Below are 14,808 nucleotides of genomic sequence, written 5' to 3'. Positions count from 1 at the left end.
CGTTGCACCTTCGAACCTGTTCGCACCCTTCAGAGTCAAATCCCTCCTTCCAAAGACCCTAAATATCTTCTTCTTAACCCTGGTGTCTATAAGATAATGTGTTCCTGTGGCACCCCCTACATTGGAGAGACAAGATGCTCAATTAGCACCAGAATCATGGAGCATTGGGTCGACATTAGACATGATCATTCTCTAGAGTCGACCCTTGCTGAGCATTCATCCAAGACTAAGCACCATATCCCCTTAGAAGATACTCAAGTCTTAGCTAAAGAAGACAACTTCTTCAGGAGGAAGCTTAAAGAAGCTATCGAAATTCACAATCACCCCTCCAACCTAAATCGAGATAGTGGTTGGAATTTAAGTTCCACCTGGCACTCGCTCTTAAACCTCCTCAAGAAACCTAGTTCACTCACCCACTAATCGCCCTCCCCCCATCGTCGTTCTTGCCTTTGCCTAGTCTTCAAGTTTTCCCCCCCCGTTCTTCTTAGTTTTCTTGTATACTCTCTTTTTCTATTATTTAATTTGTTTCTTGATTTTAGTTACCTTGTTTGTTTCATTGACTTATTTTATTCAAATTTCCTACCTATTTTTATTTTTCTCTTTATCGCATTCTCTTTATTCTTTTTATTTTTATTTTACTAATTTCTCCTCTTTTATTGTTTTCCTTTCCTTATTTAATTTTCTTCTCTTGGTCTTCCTTCTTTTTATATCTTTTTTCTAATTGTTACTTTGAATTTCTTTTTATTCATTCCCTTTTCTTCTTATTTTTAATATTTATAATTGTTACGTATAAAAATGACCCCTTTAGTAAGTGAATATTTAATATTCATTTTGAACCCCATTCCTCTATTTAATTAAATTCTGTTTAATTAAATTAATCTCATTCATCTATTTAATTAAATGAATTACTCAATTTATTCAATTAAGTTCACCTAAGTCTTTTATAGCTTTTAATTAAATAAAATCACTTTATTTAATTAATTCCCCTTTCTCCCCTTTTAATTAAATTTACATTTAATTAAATTGATCCTTACAAGTAAATAAATCTAATTTATTTATTTAAATTCCCCACTTGTATTTATGCAAGTTGCATCTATTTTTGTTGAAATAAAGTATTTTATTTTAATTAAAATTCCTCTCCATCGACTTGCATTTTCCTACATCTCCCACTTGCCTCTTTAACCTTTTTCTAGAGTTTTCTAATCACTTCTAAATTAGCCTAATCCATCCCCCAAATATTGTCACATCCCTAAGAAAAGGGAAGTCACTTCTCAAACCTTCAAAGTCTTTGAAAACCATTAAAGGTTTTATGTCTTCAACAAGTTAACCTTTAAAGTCTTCCTAACCATTAATGGTTAACTCCACCCTCTTGCATGATTAGAGACTTTCTCTCTAACTCAACTTTCATCTAACCCAAGGGTCTGATCAAGCATTCATTGTTTTGACCATGATTATTCCTTTAACCCTTGCACAAGAGTTTATCCTTTGGGTAAAACTTTTATCCAATGGATAACCTTAACCTAACCTTAACCCTTACCTCCTAAAGTAACCATCATGTCTTCTCAAGCATTTAATGCTTCTTACATCTCCTCTCAAGCAGTCTTTTGTTGACAATTGTCACCATTTCATTGGTGAGAATTATGAACGTGGATTGATAACTTTCAATCGTGGCCCTTGTTAAGATTATCCAATCTTGACCATCCATTGCCCTATTTTTCCTATAAATAGAGCTCTCATTCTCTCATTTTCATATCCAAGTCTTTAGTATCAAGCTTATAGACATTTTACTAAGCATCTAAATTTCATACATCTAATCATTTTTAAATCAAACATTTAGCCTCTCTTTGAATAAAAATCATCTTAATAAGCATTTTAAGAAGCATTTCCATTATCTTAGCACTTTCATATTAGACTAGTATATCATGTTAGGATAGACTTTTACTAATCTTTTATCTTATCATCATATCCATGCTAGTTTAAATCATATTAGATTTAATATCATGCATAACTAGGAATGCATTCATATTAAGTTGATCAAGCATCCCTCATTCTTGGAGTTGTCATTTCTGAAGTCACTTTGCTCAGTGATCCGAGAGCAAAGACATTGACTTGAGGGATCATGTGAGATAGAGAACAATGGAACGTCCATTGGGGAGTTGAGCTATTCAATATAGCTCGATAACTTGCACCAAGAGTCCCATTGGTGTGTGGACCCTTTTGAAACCGAAATTTCTGTTTCTTTACACCACTTTTACCGCACACATTTCTGGCACCCACGTGGGGCATAACTCCATAAAACATATTTTTTTTTATGCAGGAGTGATATTGCAGGTACATGAAAAGGCCGAGTTAGCGCATTGGAGCCTTCCTTTAGTGCATCGAAACCCTTTGCTAGCGCATCTCGCTCACTGTTTAGCGCATTAGACCTTAACATTAGCGCTTTGAGAACTTAAGTTAGTGCATAACACTTCTGACTGACAACTATAAAATCGTAGTGCTTTAAGAAACCAATTTAGCGCATCCAGTGATCAACTTAGCGCATAGGGCTTATTCTGTAGCACATCTGTGTATTTCTGTAGCGCATTGGTGCAACAGTGTAGCGCATAGAGTTAGCAGAGAAGAAAAATTTGTATGAGGAAAATCATTTTAGGCTTGTGTAAGCCCAGACTAACATTTGATTGCTAACGAATTTCATGCAGGTTCTAATCTTTTTTGTGTAGAGGAAGGAGTTAGTTTAGAAGTTATCTTTTTTACTTTCTTTCAAAAGAAGTTAATTAAAAATAATCCACTCTCCCTTTCTATACAAGTTAAAATAAACCTCATGTTTTCATTTTGGGATGCTTAAAATGAACCTCAAGCTTCTTTTTGGTGTGTAAAACGAAAATTCATCTTTCTTTGTTGCAAGGTAAAAAGAACAACAAAAATCACTTTTTGCTTTCTTGCAAGTTAGAAAAGGAAAAACACTTCACTTTGGGGCTTTAAAAAGAACAAAACAAATTTACTTTCAGCAAGGTTAAAACAAACTTCACCTTCCTTTGGTGCCTAAAATGATCAATTTTATTTTTTGCAAAGGAAAAAGATCCTCATTTTTCATTTTATGCAAAGCAAAGAGGGAAAGCTTTCCTCTATCGACTTTAAATTTTGTTGACCAAATCGCAATTTACTTTGTTGACCAGGTTTATTCAAAGTTTTTTTTGGAAATACACACTTTGCTATGAAAGGTTAAAAAGAACACCATGATTTTTTGGAGCAAAATCTCCAAGTAGAAGTTGGAAAATCATTGTCTTGAAGGCTAAAAAGAACCGTTGTTTGCCTTGTTTCGAAAGTGGAAGGTATATGCTATCCCCTTAACTGGGTGATCAAAAAGTCAAACCACTCTCATGATTTATTCATTTCAAGCATTTACATCTTTTAGCAGGCCTGCCCTCCCGAGTTGCTCTTATAGTGCCATTTAAATGGTTGGTGAGAGGGGAACGACTTAAGTGGGAAACAACTTTATCACCAAGTGTTCCAACCAACTATAATCAAAAGTGGAGGTTGAAGAAGGTCCCTTCAACGGTTTTGCTCAACAATTAGCTTTCCCTTAGTATCTTTACGATACGTAAAACCTTTGTTCTAAAAGTTGGGAAACCTCCCGAGAGAGTTTATCATTGAAGACCGAACAAGAAGCCTGATTAAAAACTTTAGAAATAGAAACTTTGAGCCGAGTTAGTATCCAAACATCTTCAATATCATAGTGCAAGGGTGGGGAAAAATCCACCCCTAAGATTACTCACCATATATCTCCCAAGATAACTACTCAACTATGAAACAATTCACTTTGAGTTAATTTCTAGCAAAAGGCAAAAAAATAGGCGCTCCCTAGAGGTGACACGACTGTTTGAGCAAACGGAGTATCAAGACTAGTGGGCTATGGTATTGTTGATGACCCTTAAATAAAGAGTCTATCTGATTTTGTCTTGTATCCAAACATCTGAAAACATTGGGGATTTGAACACATCTTCGCAGAACATATACTTTCTGTTTAGCATAGGCAAAATTGGTTATTTTTTTCATGCCGTGTTTTCAGGTTATTTTCAGAAAATCATGCATCAAAACAAACAAGTGTTGAATTTTTTTTCTAAAAACAACCAACAACAAAGCAATCAGGGCAGTTTAGTGCTTAGGAGCAACATCCTAGCGCGTCTCAACCATATTCTAGTGCATGCAAATCAAAACTTGGCGATTCCATCAATCAAAATAGCGCACAAATAGTTGTCAAACTGGTAAACATTTCAGTAGTGCTTTGTGTAACCATATTAGCGTTTTTGAGCATTAGTATAGCGCATAAGAGGCTTAACTTAGCGCTTTGAGTCCAAACAACATGCTTAACCGAGACATATTAGCGCATAATCTTCCCAGTTAGAAACAGTTTTCAAACTTAGCACGTAGCATAGGTAGTTTAGCGCATAGGGAATTTCCTGTATCGCATCTAGATCATCAGATAGCGCATCCAGTCTCTGTTTTAGTGCATGGTTAAAACATAGAAAAACAAAGAGTGAACCAGACAGTTTTGGAAAATTTTATCATTAGTCTTAAATACCCTTTTGGGCCTTTTATCAAACTCACAAGTCAGAATCCAAACCAAATCATCAGAGAGAACATTTCCAAAATCAAGCAAGCATCCATAGAACAAAATTGTCGAATCTAAAACTAGCTAGAGATAAAAACTTTATCCAATCAAAATCAGGTAGTACCATCACATTGATCAAAAGGTCCGCCATCTAAACAGATTCTATCAAACACACAACATACTGAGTTTAAACCTTAAGTTGTCAAATCGACTTTTCATATCGGGACACTCTTATCCATATCATATGACACACTTTGTCGTGGGGGCGAATCTAAACCTCTACTTGATGAAGTAAGCTTGAGTTTTTCAAACAAAGTATCTCAATCCAAACATCGAAAGAAACCATTGATCATTTGTGTATGACCACTCCTCATATTTTGAGAAGAACAAGTCTTCATTACAAAACTGAGTTGAAGAAGAGACAACCTAGTTCTAAAAAACTTGCCAAATGGTATAAGTTTCTCTATATTAATCGCCAACTTTTTAAATCACATCGCGCATTCTTGCGTCATATGCGATTGTATCTTCAAGGCAAATCAAATGAGTTTGACAAATAACCCTTAAGAAGCAGAGCTTACATTCAGAAAGCGACATTTAATCAACGTTTGAATCGCAGAGGAAAGATTAATCCCACTTTATTCCCACAATTCTGCATCACTTATAATGTAGCTCGACCTGAACCACCAACCCCTGAACAAGAAGAAGATTATTTTAGCCCCTTTGTCACATAAAGCTTCTATTAGATGCCCGTTGTCACTCGCTCGCAACGAAACAAGCAAAGCGAACCACAATCAGAGTCAATTATGGGTCGTAGATTATCAAACCCTTTCGATTATACTGATCTAGGAGATACAAAGACCACTGAGGAACTTGCCCGAGAATGTCAAGAAAACCCCTCATTCCAAAAGCTCATGGAAAGACTCATTGAAGCTGACAAGGAAAAATATATGCTCATGCTAACAAGCAAAGGAGTTAGACTTCCTGAAGACTTCGACAGTGAAAACTTAAGGAAGTTCGACGAACAAATCTTTAGGACAAGTACTCGAAATTACACCTATCAAGAACAACAGAGAGAAGAGGAAATGCATGATCCTAAAAACATACCTGAACAACATAACATACCAGAACACAATCATGCCCGAACTAGGGATAATGAAAGGGAAGAAGCTTTCCCTCGACAAACAAATGCACCCATGGTCGCTCTTACGCAACAAATTCAAATGTTGCAAAGACAAATGCAGGACATGCAACAGGGGACCACAATAGGATACTCCTTGGATGAAATTTGTCCTTACACCTTTGACAGGAGATTAAACATGATACCTTTTCCCCCGAATTGAAATATAACAAAATATGACAAATACGATGGTAAGAGTGATCCCTGCGATCATGTTCGGGAATTTTGTACCATAAGCCTTGAATTTGCCCATGATGATACTTACTTGATGAGGCTATTACCAAGAAGTTTGGGAGGGAAAACAATGGGGTGGTTGTCTAAACTTACACCTCCCATCAGATCCTTTGATGAGTTGGTAAACAAATTTATCACACAATACTCCTATAATATTCAATATGCAATCACCATGTTGGATGTATGTAATACCAAACAGAAAAACAATGAAATATTCATGGTGTTTCTTCAACGTTGGAGACGTATGGTTTTGAGATATCTTCGAGATGTACTTGAAAAGGAAAAAAATGGAGATCTTTATCGACAATCTAAATAGTGAGATGTGTTATCTACTCAAGCTCTCGTGCATACCATCTTTTTCCAAGTTGATCAAAAATGGAATCCAAGTAGAGGAAGCATGCATCAAGAAAGGAACATTGAAGTTCTTTAAGGAAGGAACTAATTCATCCAACACTCACTTTAACAACCAAAACAACAACAACACTTTAGACAAATCCAGATTCTGGACCAGAAACAAAAACGTTGTTAATGAGGGAGGAACTGATGCTAATGATATGAAGTCCAAACAACCGGTATTGGCTTTATCAGGTAATCAGCAAGCTAACAAGAATAAAAAAAGTGCTAACCAAGGCACTAACACTTATCTACAAAATACCAATCAGGGACCTTCGAATTCAAACACCAACAACAATACCCAAACCAACAAAAATACCCAAGGCAACAACACTAACCGGGGGAATAATACAAATCAAAGAGGCAACACCAACACTTTCCCAAATAGACGCATCTACACACCATTGGGGCAATCCTTAGAATCAACATTTCGCGAACTCTTGGCAAACAAGATTATCACATTGCCAGGTATAAACAACTTTGAACCCTAGATCAAACCACCTTTGGTGGAATGACTCACATTTTTGTGATTTTCATTGAAACAAAGGACATCACACAAATGATTGCATGAGGCTTAAGAATATTGTTTAATATATTATCAATAGAGGTTATTTAACGGTTGATGGTCTCAAAACAAATGGTGATTATGATGCATTTAAAAATCCTCTTCCAAATTACAAGGAAGGAGCTTCGTCATCAAACAATACACGTGGAGCTCGCATAAATCATCTATACAACAACACCATCAATCACATATCAAAAAATGATAACCAAATAAATGTCATAAAAATCAAAGACGAGAAAGACCATACATCAATCAATCTGACAACCAGAGCTCAAAAATATGTCTTGAAATGGCATACATCAATATCGACCACTATCCCCAAGACTCAATATGATTTGGTAAGTAAACTGCGGAGAACTCCTTCTCAGATATCCATACTCGAGTTACTCAAACTCTTGTCGAAAGATAAGGACATCTTGGAACAAGCACTAGTTGAAACAAATGTGCCTCAAGATTTGGATGTTGATAAATTTCAAGCCATGGTGGCTCATATGACAGGGCCTCATAATCTCACCTTTTCCGAACACGATAATGTCTTTGAGTCATCCACATAACACTCCCCTTCATATTGAAGTCTTAGTTTACATACATCGAGTTTAAAGAATATTAATAGATGGAGGAGATGGTCTCAATATCTGTACCTTAAAACTTATCCGTGCATTAGGCTTCTCTGAAAGGCTATTGATCCATACAAAAAGATCACCATCAAGGCATATGATGATGAAGAAAGATCATGCAAAGGAACAGTGATATTACCTATTCAGGTAGGACCGATGCAAAGAGAGACTATGTGCCAAGTCTTATACATAGACTTAACATACAATATTTTATTGGATTGTCCTTGCATATATGAAATGCAAGCAGTGCCATCAACCTACCATTAGTGTGTCAAATTACCATATAATGGACAAGAAATTTCCATCTCTGCTGACAATAACCCCTTTCAACATTGCAAGGCTATGAGGGTAGCTCAAGACAGCCTGGTTCCACACAATAGGAAAGCTCCAGCTTCCTCAACACTAGATCATCATCAAGAAAAGCTCAAATCTTTATCCATGGATTTCAAATAAAAGATGAAAATCAAAGAGCAAGGCATGGGAGAATACTCTTTCGAACCCATGTGTCTATCCAAATTGCCAACATCACCAAAATCTCATGGGAAACCTTCTGCATCGACACATTAGGCAACACAACCCATCACCAAGTTTGATGGCAAATTTATCCAATTGGGCACACTAGCACATGAATCAGAAGAGAAAGACATCCTTAGCTGGCTATACAAGGATGAGGGAGAATTCAAAGCTGCTACTCTGGAGGTAGCCATACCAACACAACAATATGGAAAAGTATTCCTGATCATGCAACGGATGGGTTACAAGGGAAAAAGACCTATAGGCAAGCGTCAAGAACGCATTATAGAACCACTAGACCCTCTTTTACAATTTTATCAAGACAAAACAGGACTGGGATATGGACACAACATACCCCAAAGGCAAAAACACAATAAATATCAAAAACCTCAGTGGAAAGCAAAGAGGAAATGCAACGAAGAATCATGGCAAGAGGCACTACACCAAGCAACATAAACAATAAGGAAAGAGCGAGAACACCAGGAAAAAGAGAAACGACAAGAGGAACTAACCATTCAAAGGGAAGAAGCATCTTATGAGAAAGTGCACCATGTTCAGGAACCTATTCAAAACAAGGTAGAGTCACCTCATGAAGAAATCACTACTCCCTAAGGAGAAACAATGTATGGACAAATGCAAAGAGTACAAGCAGGCTCTGATTCAGAATCAAAGAAAACTACAAGACTAATATCAATTATCAGAGGTCTCTTCTCACCCTACAACATACCTGTCAGCAGCACTGAAAGACTTTGAGATAGTACTTCTGAAACTGATTTTAATGACTATGAATGGGCTAGTTGTTCAAATATTACTGAAGATGTCCCTAAAGGCACTATACATTCATACACACCCCTTTCTCAGGAGGGACAAAGCACAGAGTCTCGATTACTTGAATTTGGTCCTCAACATATCTACGAAGCTAAGGAAAACGAGCAACGACACTATGAACAATTATACATGGAAGATGATACCATCAAAGACCTTGACTATATCATTAACTTAACCAACATCCCATACAACCTTAACGATACCTCTATCATGACACTTACCGCAGCCGACCTCGATCCACCAAATGACTCTTTACCGCTTGTCTTTCATGATTTAATAGACTGGGATGAACCTGAATACCATGACATACCAATTTTACCAGATGATGAATTTATTGTCCATTACCTATGTACAATCAACCCGAAAACAGGGTCTACCAGCGAACAAAATAATGATATCTGCAATCAGGAGGGTGCCAAGTCTCTCAATCGCAAAAATGAAAGAAACAAAGGATTTAATGTTGAAAACCAGTCAATGGCAGCAATAGATCACAAAAAAGTCAAAATAAAGGACACATCTGAGGGTGAAAACCTTTTTCAGGCACCTAAGGATGGGCGACTTGACACTCTTCTTGAACACTATCAGGAGCGATCACCCATATTGATTGAGCCCACTCAATCAATCAAAATTGGTACATAAGTAGCGACTAAAAACATACACTTAGCAGAATCCCTGACATAAAAGGAAAAACCAGTGTTTATCAGATTCTTCAAAGAAAAGAAAATCAATTTTGGTTGGTCCTATGCTGATATGCCCAGAATAGATCCAAACTTAATCATGCATCATTTATCATTGCTCTAGGAGCTAAGCTAGTCAAGCATAAGTTAAGAAAGATGAATCCACATGTATCATTAATTGTCAAAGCTGAACTAAGGAAGTTATTAGAAGTCGGATTCATTCGACCTATAGACTATGTTGAATGGATTTCAAACATTGTACTAGTTTCAAAACCTGATGGAAGTATCGGAATATGCACAGATTTTAGAGATGTCAACAAAGCCTGTCCAAATGATGACTTTCCTTTGCCCAGCATCGACATAATTGTGGCACTCACAGCGGGCCATGCAATGCTCTCATTAATGGACGGTTTCTTTGGCTATAATCAAATCAAGATAGCTCCAAAGGATCAAGATAAAAGAACGTTCACTTGTCCTTGGGGAACGTATTGTCGGAACGTCATGCCTTTTGGCTTGAAGAATGCATGGGCAACTTATCAAAGAGAAATGACAACAATCTTTCATGATATGATGCATACCTTCATGGAGGACTATGTGGATGATTTACTGGCTAAGTCACCCGGGCAGAACATCTGGGCATATTAGATAAAATATTTCAAAGATTGGAGCAATTCCAAGTCAGGCTAAACCCTAAGAAGTGTGTCTTTGGGGTGACATTAGGTAAATTATTAGGCTACATTGTGTCAACAAAGAGCATTGAAGTAGATTCAACGAAGGTACATGCCCTCATGGAGATGCCACCTCTCAGGAATATTAGTCAACTCAGATCACTACAGGGACGACTACAGTCAATCAGGTGATTCATATGCCAACTAGCAGATAAAAGTCTACCATTCAATCATCTGCTACATAAGAACATACCATTCATATGGGAAGCCAAGTGTGCAGAATCATTCTATCAAATCAAACAATATCTAATGAACCCACCAGTTCTGGTACCACCAATAGCAGGAAAGCTGCTCATTCTTTACATATCAACAACAGATGTATCATTGGGGGCACTGTTAGCACAAGAAGATCAAGAAGGCAAGGAACGAGCTATATATTACATCAGCCGAACATTAAACGTATATGAGCTAAATTACACATTCATTGAAAAGGCTTGTTTAGCTGTGGTATTCACCTTTCAAAAGTTTTGACGTTACATGCTTGCTCACACAATCAAGCTAGTAGCAAAAAATGATCCTCTCAAGTATTTACTCAGCAAAGCAGCTCTCACAGGCCGACTGGCTAAATGTGTCATGATTCTCAGTGAGTTTGATATCCAATACACAGAGCGTCAGGCTATCAAGGGACAAGTAATTGCGGATCAATTAGCTGAAGCACCACTACCAGATAAATAACCACTGAAGGTGGAATTTCCAGACATGGATGTTCTTACTGTTACACTCAAGCAATGGACCCTCTACTTTGACGGTTCCTATACCCAACATGGCTCAGGTGTCGACATCTTGTTCGTCACTCCCGAAGGACACACCATTCCCAGATCGTATAGACTCATGTTTCCATGCACCAATAACATCGCTGAGTATGAAGCCTTGGTTGCAGAAATTAAAATTGCCGCAAAATGGAGAATCACAGAACTGAAAGTCTATGGATATTCCCAACTGGTTATAAATCATGTCAACAATGAATATCAGACAAAGGATGACAAGCTGCTGCCATACAAAAGAATGGTGGATGACTTCAAATAGTATTTTGTACACATCACCTTAGAGCAAATACTAAGGTTGGATAACAGAGCGACCGATGCAATGGCCACTATCGCTTCATTGCTACAAATTCCAGAGCAACAGAGTTGTTATGAGTTCCTGGTAGAGCAACTGTTTTCCCCAGCCTATGACAATTCTGCATCCCACGTGATCTATGCCTTAACCGGTTCAGAATGTCCTTTATACAGGACAATATATGAATATCTTAAAACCAATACCTTGCCCATTGACCTATCTCGTAATTAAAAAAACAACTTTATCCGGCAAGTCGCTCGTTATACCCTAACCGCTGACACACTTTACCGTCGAGGTCTAGATGGTACTCTTCTTCATTGCCTTGATCGTAATGAATCTGACTCTGCTTTACATGAGCTTCACGAGGGTATCTGTGGCACGCATTCAAGTGGTCCAGCTCTTGCTAAAAAAATTCTGAGGATGGGATATTACTTGCCGACAATGGAAAAAGACTCATCAATTTGCAAAGAAATGTCCTAAGTGCCAAATTCATGGCAATCTTATCCATGCACCAACACAGGAGTTGCAGCCATTTACAACATCATGGCCTTTTTGTCAGTGGGGACTTGATTTAGTAGGGAAAATCCATCCTTCCTCTTCAAATGGACACAAGTTCATTATCACTGCAACAGAGTATTTCACAAAATGGATTGAAGCAGTCCCACAGACCACAGTAACTGGAAAATAGATTGCCTCATTTATTCTCAATTATCTAATTTGCAGATATGACATTCGCAGTTCCATCATCACAAACAACGGGTGTCCCTTAAAAAATCAGGATGTGCAAGAACTATGTGAGCGGTTCAAAATCCAACATTGTTTCTCTACACCTTACTACCCACAGGGGAATGGTCAAGGAGAGGCATCAAATAAAACAATCTTGAAAATCCTAAAGAAGACAGTAAATGATGCAGGTAAGGATTGGCATGTACAACTCAATCCGACACTCTGGGCATACAAGAGTAGCATTAGGACACCTACGGGAGCTATGCTATATTCATTGGTGTACGGATCGGAAGCAATTTTACCTCTTGAGGTAGAAATTCCATTACTTAGAGTATCTTTAAAAGGCCTCATTCCATATAAGGAGTATCAGGTCAACAAATTGCAAGAACTAGAGCTTCTGGATGAAAAATGACAACATGCTTATTATCATGTCAAAGCATACCAACAACGCATGTGAAAAAGCTACAACCACATAGTCATCCCTAGGATTTTAAAAGTCGGTGACTCAAAGAAAATCCCAGAAATCAACAGGATCAAGAAAAGAAGGGGAAGTTTGAACCTATCTGGTTAGGTCCCTATGTTATCATATCAGCCTATGGATGATGCGCCTATCAACTAACAACTTCAGAAGGAGATGTGCTCGACAAACCAACCAACAACATTCATCTGAAGAAATTCTACACTTGAGTGGTCTAATGCGCGGAAAAAGTGAAAAATACACAAAAATAAAAAAATCAGAAAAATACAAAAAAAAACAAAAAAAAAAAACAAAAAAACAAAAACAAAAAGGTGAAATAAAAACAAGTGGTGAAAACTTGGCAACCTGCGCTATTTGTAAGGGAACAACTCCTCTATCTATCATTACTCATATCTTTTGAATCCGAAGTCAAAGCTAAATGGGCGACACTTTTTATGCAACATTATCCCGGACATACTTAACGTAGTCACCGTCCTTGCTTATGTGAATATCAATTCATCATATCCCACCATGGCTTGGTAATCACTGTGAATATCCACATCGATCAGTGTCTATAACTAGGGGCAATGTTCCTCTGACTTCAAGCATTCCCACAACAAGCAAACAAGAATCACAACACACTAAGGAAACCTTGTCAACAACAGTTCATTAGCTGAGAAAATAAGACACCGATCCAATTAACAAATTCAACATACACATGATGGATGATTTTTTGAATGATAATTTATTTACATCTCGCATGAAGTTTTGATTGTTTTGCACTTCAAATTTTTTGAATCATTGGATCTCCTAAATTTCTCAACAATGCATCGAGCTAGAGAAAGTGGCAGGGGAGTCTGATACTTTTTTTGGTTTTTTGTCTGTGAGGTGATCACTTGTACGGTGCACATTTTGTCTTAAGACGTGATTGAAAACATATCACTGAAGACATTGTTTCACTTTGCGCATACAAGTGGTTAATTCTTGTCTGTTTTACGCAAGCAACACTCAGGTCGTCTTGGTTTAATTACACTTCGATGTTTGTGGCGTCTTGCAATATCAAAATCCATGTAAGTTTTACTTAGGTCATTATGGTTCAATTATACCATTATGCTTGTATAAAATCCCAACATATCAAAAGCTCAATGATGACAAACAAAAACAAAGCAAAAACATGTGACTACATAGGAATGACAACAAGAAAAAAAAGAGGGTGATCAATTAGCTGCATATCAATTTACACTTGCATTTAGTTGCATATCATTTTACACTTGCATTTAGTTGCATATCATTTTAATGTTACATTAGTATCATTTCATTATCATTATCATACATCTCATTTTCAAGATACATCTCACATCATATCATTATCATACATCTCATTTTCAAGATACATCTCGCATCACATCATTATCACACATCTCATTTTCAAGATATATCTTGCATCATATCATTATCATACATCTCGTTTTCAAGATACATCTCACATCATACATCAATGAAATCATAATCAAAATCAAAAGTATTACTATCTAAGCATTACATCATCATCATCATCGCAACATCATATCAATGCATATCATAAATCATCATCCATAACACATCACATGTGAATCAGAGAAATCAGTGCCATATATATATCTCTCAAAATGATCAAAATGTACACAAGGGGTATAATGTCCGTCAAAATACAACAAAATGATCAAAATACAATAGAGACAAGTCTCTCAGGTATGACTATTTCCTGAGGCTGACGGTCTCGCAGCAGATGTCGCAGCTCTTGGATCTTCCCCAAGTGGATCACGTCGAGAAGGCCCCATAACACCTCTGCTCTCTATCCTCGTCTGACTTCGAGCTGACCGACTGGCTGCATAACTAGGAGCTCTCTGCTCTCTAGGGACTAGATCCTCATATAACCACCTATAGTACTCAGTTGCCATGGCCGAGTATCGTATCTCCCTCAGTGTGTCCTACATCACACCACCACCTATCGCTCTTTGCAATCTCTCTGCAAGATCCTCTGCCTGAACCCAACGCTCTCTCTCCGTATCTTGCTTAGTCGTAATCTGTGTAATCTGGTGCTGTTGTGCTAGCACCTGTGCGTGTAGCTGCTGCATTGTGACCTGTAAGGATCTAATCTATGAGTCCTGCCGATGGGTAGGTACCCTATTCTGAATGGGTATCTGTGTCATGGTCCCACCGATGCTTGTCTCTGTCTGAGG

Source organism: Cryptomeria japonica, chromosome 1 (genome assembly GCF_030272615.1).
Source record: "Cryptomeria japonica chromosome 1, Sugi_1.0, whole genome shotgun sequence".
NCBI lineage: Eukaryota > Viridiplantae > Streptophyta > Pinopsida > Cupressales > Cupressaceae > Cryptomeria > Cryptomeria japonica.
Note: the sequence above shows the minus strand (reverse complement) of the source record.